Below are 8,655 nucleotides of genomic sequence, written 5' to 3' on the forward strand. Positions count from 1 at the left end.
ATTGCCGGCTCAGTGTGGCACCATTGTATGGAACGGAGCAACTGCTGCTCCAGAAGCTTCTCTTGTGCGGCTTTGTGGAAAGATCACGTACAATAAATCTCCATAACCGGGGGGCTGAGCGGCTAATGGGGGGACTGTGAACTCGTGAGCGTCTGTTGAATATGGAAAGATAATTAAGAGGGGTGCCGACGGCTCAGAGGTGAGGAGGGTGCGGGGAGTTGCTATAAATATAAACAGGTCATTACTGGGAAATTGAATGTTCCTCTGCTGCAGATCAATAACCCGTGTGATTTTCATCCCCAACGTCTTCTTCTTGTCTTTCTGCCTCCTAATTGGCTGCGCCGACACCTGACGGGGAAGAATTTGGTGATTAATGACGTTTAATGAGAGGGTGATAGAGAGAAGCAATATCTCAATTACAAGAGGTTAAACAGTTTGTAGAGACCAGGGGGTCCATCCATCACATGATCGACTTTGACTTTGGGCGGCCAATGGTTTTTGTGGGACGAATGTGAGACTGAGCCATTTGTCACTGTGGGACCAGAGAGACCCCCCTAATGTTCCCATTGAGCATGAAAGTCTTTCCATTATCTGAGGATTAACCTTCTGCAACTGACAATTGCTCCAGGCCTGCTCCACTTGCTCTAAACTGACTTTCTTATTGTACAGCTACATTGGGGTAACACTCACCCTGCTACACTTCCAGGGGTACCCAGGGCACAAATAATCACTCACCCCAAATCTCCCCCTAACTGACCTTCAGACTGGGCCCCCTTAGCTCATAACAAGGTTACAGATATATAGAAACATTGGGGTAACAGTCACCCTGCTATAGTTCCAGGGGTACCCAGGGTACAAATAATCACTCACCCCAAATCTCCCCCTAACTGACCTTCAGACTGGGCCCCCTTAGCTCATAACAAGGTTACAGATATATAGAAACATTGGGGTGTCACCCTGCTATAGTTCCAGGGATATCCAGGGCACAAATAAACACTCACCCCAAATCTCCCCCTAACTGACCTTCAGACTGGGCCCCCTTAGCTCATAACAAGGTTACAGATATATAGAAACATTGGGGTGTCACCCAGCTATAGTTCCAGGGGTACCCAGGGTACAAATAAGCACTCACCCCAAATCTCCCCCTAACTGACCTTCAGACTGGGCCCCCTTAGCTCATAACAAGGTTACAGATATATAGAAACATTGGGGTGTCACCCAGCTATAGTTCCAGGGGTACCCAGGGTACAAATAAGCACTCACCCCAAATCTCCCCCTAACTGACCTTCAGACTGGGCCCCTTAGCTCATAACAAGGTTACAGATATATAGAAACATTGGGGTGTCACCCTACTATAGTTCCAGGGGTACCCAGGGTACAAATAAGCACTCACCCCAAATCTCCCCCTAACTGACCTTCAGACTGGGCCCCCTTAGCTCATAACAAGGTTACAGATATATAGAAACATTGGGGTGTCACCCTGCTATAGTTCCAGGGATATCCAGGGCACAAATAAACACTCACCCCAAATCTCCCCCTAACTGACCTTCAGACTGGGCCCCTTAGCTCATAACAAGGTTACAGATATATAGAAACATTGGGGTGTCACCCTGCTATAGTTCCAGGGGTACCCAGGGTACAAATAATCACTCACCCCAAATCTCCCCCTAACTGACCTTCAGACTGGGCCCCCTTAGCTCATAACAAGGTTACAGATATATAGAAACATTGGGGTGTCATCCTGCTATAGTTCCAGGGATATCCAGGGCACAAATAAACACTCACCCCAAATCTCCCCCTAACTGACCTTCAGACTGGGCCCCCTTAGCTCATAACAAGGTTACAGATATATAGAAACATTGGGGTGTCACCCTGCTATAGTTCCAGGGGTACCCAGGGTACAAATAATCACTCACCCCAAATCTCCCCCTAACTGACCTTCAGACTGGGCCCCCTTAGCTCATAACAAGGTTACAGATATATAGAAACATTGGGGTGTCACCCTGCTATAGTTCCAGGGGTACCCAGGGTACAAATAAGCACTCACCCCAAATCTCCCCCTAACTGACCTTCAGACTGGGCCCCTTAGCTCATAACAAGGTTACAGGTATATAGAAACATTGGGGTGTCACCCTGCTATAGTTCCAGGGGTACCCAGGGTACAAATAAACACTCACCCCAAATCTCCCCCTAACTGACCTTCAGACTGGGCCCCCTTAGCTCATAACAAGGTTACAGATATATAGAAACATTGGGGTGTCACCCTGCTATAGTTCCAGGGGTACACAGGGCAAACTCACCCCAAGGAGAAACACAACTTTCATTTGAAGTTACTAAAATGACTTTCCTAATTCACATATTAAAGTTGTGACTCTGATTATTCTGAAAATGTCTCAGTGTTGACAGTGCAGGCGGCAGTTAGACCCTCAGTGGGTGCAGGGGGTCTGGCGTCGGGGACAGTTTATTTGCTGTGTATTTGGTGCAGGGTTTATTATGGGAGCTCTCAGCTCAGTGACTGATGGGAAGAGGAGCGTGCCGGGAATTAAATCAGCGGCTACACAATTAGAAAATCTATAAACTAATCTATTTCCAATAAACAAAGGGCGAGTCACTTGTGAGTGTTACTGACCCTTTAATCAGGCTGTCAGAGATAACGAGAGAGGCAGCACCGATTGGCCAGTCTTGTACAGCTGCTCATTTAATTTTATGTTTAATTATCATAAAAACATACATGGATCTGTCCCTAATTGTTTTAATTACACAGCCCATAAATAAAGAGGCCTTCAGTTTCATTATACAGTATTGATTAATATGCTAATATGGTGTCTAATTGCCAGGGGGAGGGGCTCTGAAATCCATAAACTTTCTCTCTAATTCTCTTCTGAGAAAATGAAGGAGATTTGTTTAAACTCAGTGACTTTGCTCCATTCATATTAAGTATTCAGGGTTCAGCCAATCAGAGATGGAGCTGCTCATTAATTAGTTACTGTCACAATCCAAGGTCTTATTTTAGTTATTTTCTCATTTTCCTTGTTCATAGAAAATAATCATTTACCTGATTTTAGGGGGGCAGACAGGGGTAACTGAGGCATCTAGGGGTTGCAGCTGTAAATAGGGACAGTTTAATATGGGGACAGTCAAATAAGACCAACTTTGAACTGGGACTGTGGTGGCCCACTTTCCCAGTCCAAAGTTGGTCTTATTTGACTGTCCCCATATTAAACTGTCCCTATTTACAGCTGGGACATAAAGGGCCCCTCACAATGAGTAACCCCCCCATCCCAACGTAAGCAACCCCCAGCACACCCCCATAACCGTTCGCTGTTTCGCATTACCATATCCTTGATGCGTTGGCGGTAGAGAAGTCCTGTGTCAACTGGGCAAACCGGGTTTTCTCCTGGTGTCCTGCCAGCCCAGTCCAACCCTGAATAAGACTAACACAAGATGGAAATAGCTGGGCAAGACATAGAGCCTAGTATAAGATACAGACAGTAGGAGGAGAAGGAGACTGTAAGGCAAGATGAAGACAGTAGGACAAGATGGAGACAGTAGGGCAAGATGGAGAGAAAAGAACTAGATGGAGACAGTAGGACAAGATGGAGACAGTAGGACAAGATAGAGACAGTAGGACAAGATGGAGACAGTAGGACAAGATGGAGACAGTGGGACAAGATGGAGACAGTAGGGCAAGATGGCGACAGTAGGGCAAGATGGAGACAGGACAAGATGGAGACAGTGGGACAAGACGGAGACAGTAGGGCAAGATGGCAACAGTAGGGCAAGATGGAGACAGGACAAGATTGAGACAGTGGGACAAGATGGAGACAGTAGCACAAGATGGAGACAGGACAAGATTGAGACAGTGGGACAAGATGGAGACAGTAGGACAAGATGGAGACAGCAGGACAAGATGGAGACAGCATTGCAAGATGGAAACACCAGGGCAAGATGGAGACAGTAGGACAAGATGGAGACAGTAGGGCAAGATGGAGACAGTAGGACAAGATGGAGACAGCAGGGCAGTAGGATAAGATGGAGACAGCAGGGCAAGACAGAGACAGCAGGGCAAGATGGAGACAGTAGAGCAAGATGTAGACAGTAGGGCAAGATGGAGACAGTAGGGCTGGATAGAGACAGTAGGACAAGATGGAGACAGCAGGGCAAGATGGAGACAGTAGGGCAAGATAGAGACAGCAGGACAAGATGGAGACAGCAGGGCAAGATGGAGATAGTAGGGCAAGATGGAGACAGTAGAGTTAGATGGAGACAGTAGGATATTGATTCCAAACCAGTTGCTCATTGGCAACATGTTGCTCACCCACCTCTTGGATGTTGCTCCCATTGGCCTCATAGCAAGTAGTTATTTATTCCAGGTTTGGAGGCAGGTTTTGGTTGCATAAAAACAGATGTACTGTCAAAGAGAGCCTCATTTAGACTATGAGTCCACATAGAGGTACCACATAACCAATCACAGCTCTTCTTTGGCACCCCTATGAACTTTATCCATGCTTGTGTTGCTCCGCAACTCTTTTTACAATTGAATGTGGCTCACAGGTTAAAAAGGTTGGGGGCACCTGCAGTAAAAGAAGGAGAGAATAAGAGAAGATAAAGACAGTAGAAGATGGAGACAGTAGGAGATTAAGACAGTAGGAAAAAATAAAGACAGTAGAAGTAGAACACAGAAGAAAATGTTTAATACAGTAGAACATGGAGACAATAGAAATAATGACAGTAGAATAAGATGAGGTGCAAGTACAATAGCAGGTGGAGACAGTAGGAGAAGCTATAGACAGTAGAACATAGAGAAATATAAGATGGCGACAGTAGAAGATGAAGACAGTAGAAGATGGAAACAGTAGGAGAAGATGTTGACAGGAAGAGAGAACACAGTAGGAGATGTTGAAGACATTAGATAGTGGAGACAATAGAAGTTAGTTGGGATGGCAGAAGAACACCGTAGAAGTTTTATACAGTAGAAGAAGACAGTAGGAGAAGATGACAGAAAAATAAAACACAGTAGGAGATGTTGAAGACAGAAGAAGGTGGAGTCAATAGAAGGAACTGAAAATGATAGAAGAACACAGTAGAAGTTTAACACAGTAGGAGAAGATGACAGTAGACGAGAACACAGTAGGAGATGTTGAAGACAGAAAAGGTGGAGACAAATATAAGGAACTGGAGATGATAGAAGAAAAACACAGAAGAGGTTTTATACAGTAGAAGAAGACAATGGGAGAAGATGACAGTAAAAGAGTAGGACACAGTAGGAGATGTTGAAGACATTAGATAGTGGAGACAATAGAAGGAAGTTGAGATGGCAGAAGAAAACAGTAGAAGTTTTATACAGTAGAAGTTAAAGACAGTAGGAGAAGATGACAGTAAAAGAAAATACAGTAGGAGATGTTGAAGACAGTAGAAGTTGGAGACAAATAGAAGGAACTAGGGATGTCGCAGACTGTTCGCCCGCGAACTAATTCACACGAACATCGACCGTTCGCGTCCGCCGAATGTTCGCGAACGTCGCGCGACGTTTGCCAATTTGGGTTCGCCTTAGCTGGCGCTTATTTTTGCCCTCTCACCCCAGAGCAGCAGATACATGGCAGCCAATCAGGAAGCTCTCCCTCCTGGACCACCCCCACACCCCCTGGACCACTCCCCTTCCATATATAAACTGAAGCCCTGCAGCGTTTTTTCATTCTGCCTGTGTGTGCTTGGAAGAGCTAGTGTAGGGAGAGAGCTGTTACTGATTTGAGGGACAGTTGATAGTAACTTTGCTGGCTAGTAATCTACTTGATACTGCTCTGTATTGTAGGGACAGAACTCTGCAGGGATTTGAGGGACAGTGAGTTTAGGTTAGTTAGCTTTGCTGACTAGTAATCTACCTTCTACTGCAGTGCTCTGTATGTAGCTGCTGTGGGCACTGCTTCTGATCTCATCTGCTGACTGCTGCCTGTAACCCAATAGTCCTTGTAAGGACTGCTTTTATTTTCTTTTTTGTTTTTTTTACTTTGCTACTGTAAGAGCCCAGTGCTATTAGTCTAGCTGTGTTGGGGAGTGGGACTGGTGTGCTGCTCCTCCTAGTAGTTCACCACTACCAGCACCAACCAGAGTCAAAATTGTTACAAAGTATCTTATTTGCACCTGTTAGCTGTTCTGAGCTCTCTGCCAAAAGCTAATTAAGTTAGAAACTGTTTTTTTTCTGGCTGTTCAGTTCAGAGAAAAGAGGGACTGGTGTGCTGCTCCTCCTAGTAGTTCACCACTACCAGCACCAACCAGAGTCAAAATTGTTACAAAGTATCTTATTTGCACCTGTTAGCTGTTCTGAGCTCTCTGCCAAAAGCTAATTAAGTTAGAAACTGTTTTTTTTCTGGCTGTTCAGTTCAGAGAAAAGAGGGACTGGTGTGCTGCTCCTCCTAGTAGTTCACCACTACCAGCACCAACCAGAGTCAAAATTGTTACAAAGTATCTTATTTGCACCTGTTAGCTGTTCTGAGCTCTCTGCCAAAAGCTAATTAAGAAACTGTTTTTTTTCTGGCTGTTCAGTGCAGAGAAAAGAGGGACTTTCCAGTACAAAAGAGGGACAGGGGGTTGAGTGGTCAAAAGAGGGACAGTTGGGAGGTATGCAAGTGCCACCTAGCTGTGTGAGCTTTTTCACATTCTGTCTAAATAACAATAATAATTCCGTGTCCGTAAACATCACCTGAGTGATGTTTTTCCAGCAGCAATAATATATTCCGTATCCACTACTGTATACGTTGCCCTTGCAGGCATTGTTTGCCCAGTCTTTAACCAAGTGCCATCTAGCTGTGTGAGCTTTTTCACATTCCGTGTCCAGAAACATCACCTGAGTGACGTAGTGTGATTTCTGCCCTTTACAGCACAAAACGCAGCGCTGTGTCAACAATGTATTTTTCCGATACATTTTTGCCCTTGATCCCCCTCTGGCATGCCACTGTCCAGGTCGTTGCACCCTTTAAACAACTTTAAAATCATTTTTCTGGCCAGAAATGTCTTTTCTAGCTTTTAAAATTCGCCCTCCCATTGAAGTCTATGGGGTTCGCGACGTTCGCGAACCGTTCGCATTTTTGGACGCATGTTCGCGAATATGTTCGCGAACATTTTTTCCGCCGTTCGCTACATCCCTAGAAGGAACTAGAGATGCTAAAAGAAAAACACAGTAGAAGTTAAAGACAATGGGAGAAGACGACAGTAAAAGAGAACAGTAGGAGATGTTGAAGACAGAAGAAGGTGGAGACAATAGAAGGAACTGGAGACGGTAGAAGAACACAGTAGACAGGGGAAAGATGGGGGGCTGTGCCTCTTTATTATACAGTTTAACACAAGACGTTCCTGAGCTTTTTGTAAGAAACAGAAATAGGAGAAGAAGAGAATAGCCGTTACTATAGCAACAGCTGTTTCGATAAGTACCAGACAGATATAAGTAAAAAGAGCAGATTTTATCACTATGTTAATTCAGTAACAGGAGAGTCCAGTTTTATTAATGAACAGGTACCGGGCCCAGAACTTTCTATTTATACAGAAGATTCTCCCTGTTTATGGAATGGAAATACCCGAGAGCTGCACAGTAAAGGGCAATATCCATTCATTGTATATTTTCTCTAGTTTGAAAACTAATAGTAAATGAAATTGCCTTTGAAAGCCATCTCTGCCAGGCTGTTTATATTCACTGCACTGCTGGTTCTGACTCCTGATACAATGTAGCCGCTGATTCCCTGAGCCGGAGGAGAATGGGCTTCTGCTACATTGTTTCAAGAGTCTGAATGAGGGAACAATAAGTGACCCGCTTGGCTGATGTTTCCATTAAATGTGTCTATACCCCTCTCTGAGTGCGTTAAAGGGACGACGCAGGAATAGGAATTGATGGAATTGTTACATTTTGTTGTATATTGTATATACCCCAACACAGAATTGATGGATTGGAGCAGGGGAAGCTCCTGTCGCACACTCCTGATATTAGTGGTGTAAAACTGCTATTATAGTGAACACTATTTTTTTTTTATTGAGCTATAAATTCCAGCACCTACAATTGGCTGTTTGTTAACTGAGAATACTGGGAATTGTAGTGTAGGACAATCCATTTAATCAGGGGGTGGTATCTTCCGCCACATAAACCTGAACCATCAGATATGAATAAAGTGCCGTTTAGGGGGGGCATATAATCAAAGGATTTGTTCATGAATGCAGCTTGCGGATCTGGGGGGATATTCACTGCCTCTTGGAGCGATTGTGTTGGGAATATTACTCCCAGTTCCAGGAATTTTGAAAGGGAACAGCCTGGGGGCGGGGCTGCACCTCACACTAAAGGGCCACTTACCCACCGCCTGCCACAGTTATACTCACCCCTCCCTGTTTTATTAGAGCAACAAGTTTCCTTTGCATTTCTCATTTCCTTTTCTGCTTCCTGGTTCTTTTCCAACCTCTCCCTCCTTGTTTTATCCTGCAGGGATTAACCGATTATCTTCTGGCCATGGAATATTTGGAATATTTAGTTGTAGGAAATAGCGACCCTTTAGAATACCTCCCCCTGAATGAAAGGTGAGCAGTAGTGAAAGCTCTGTAGTACTGCAACCTGGTGGTCAGCACTGGAACTTTGTTTTAAAGGTTTATTTATCCTTTAAGGGCATGTGATAGGGA

This window comes from Xenopus laevis, chromosome 3S (assembly GCF_017654675.1).
Source record: "Xenopus laevis strain J_2021 chromosome 3S, Xenopus_laevis_v10.1, whole genome shotgun sequence".
NCBI lineage: Eukaryota > Metazoa > Chordata > Amphibia > Anura > Pipidae > Xenopus > Xenopus laevis.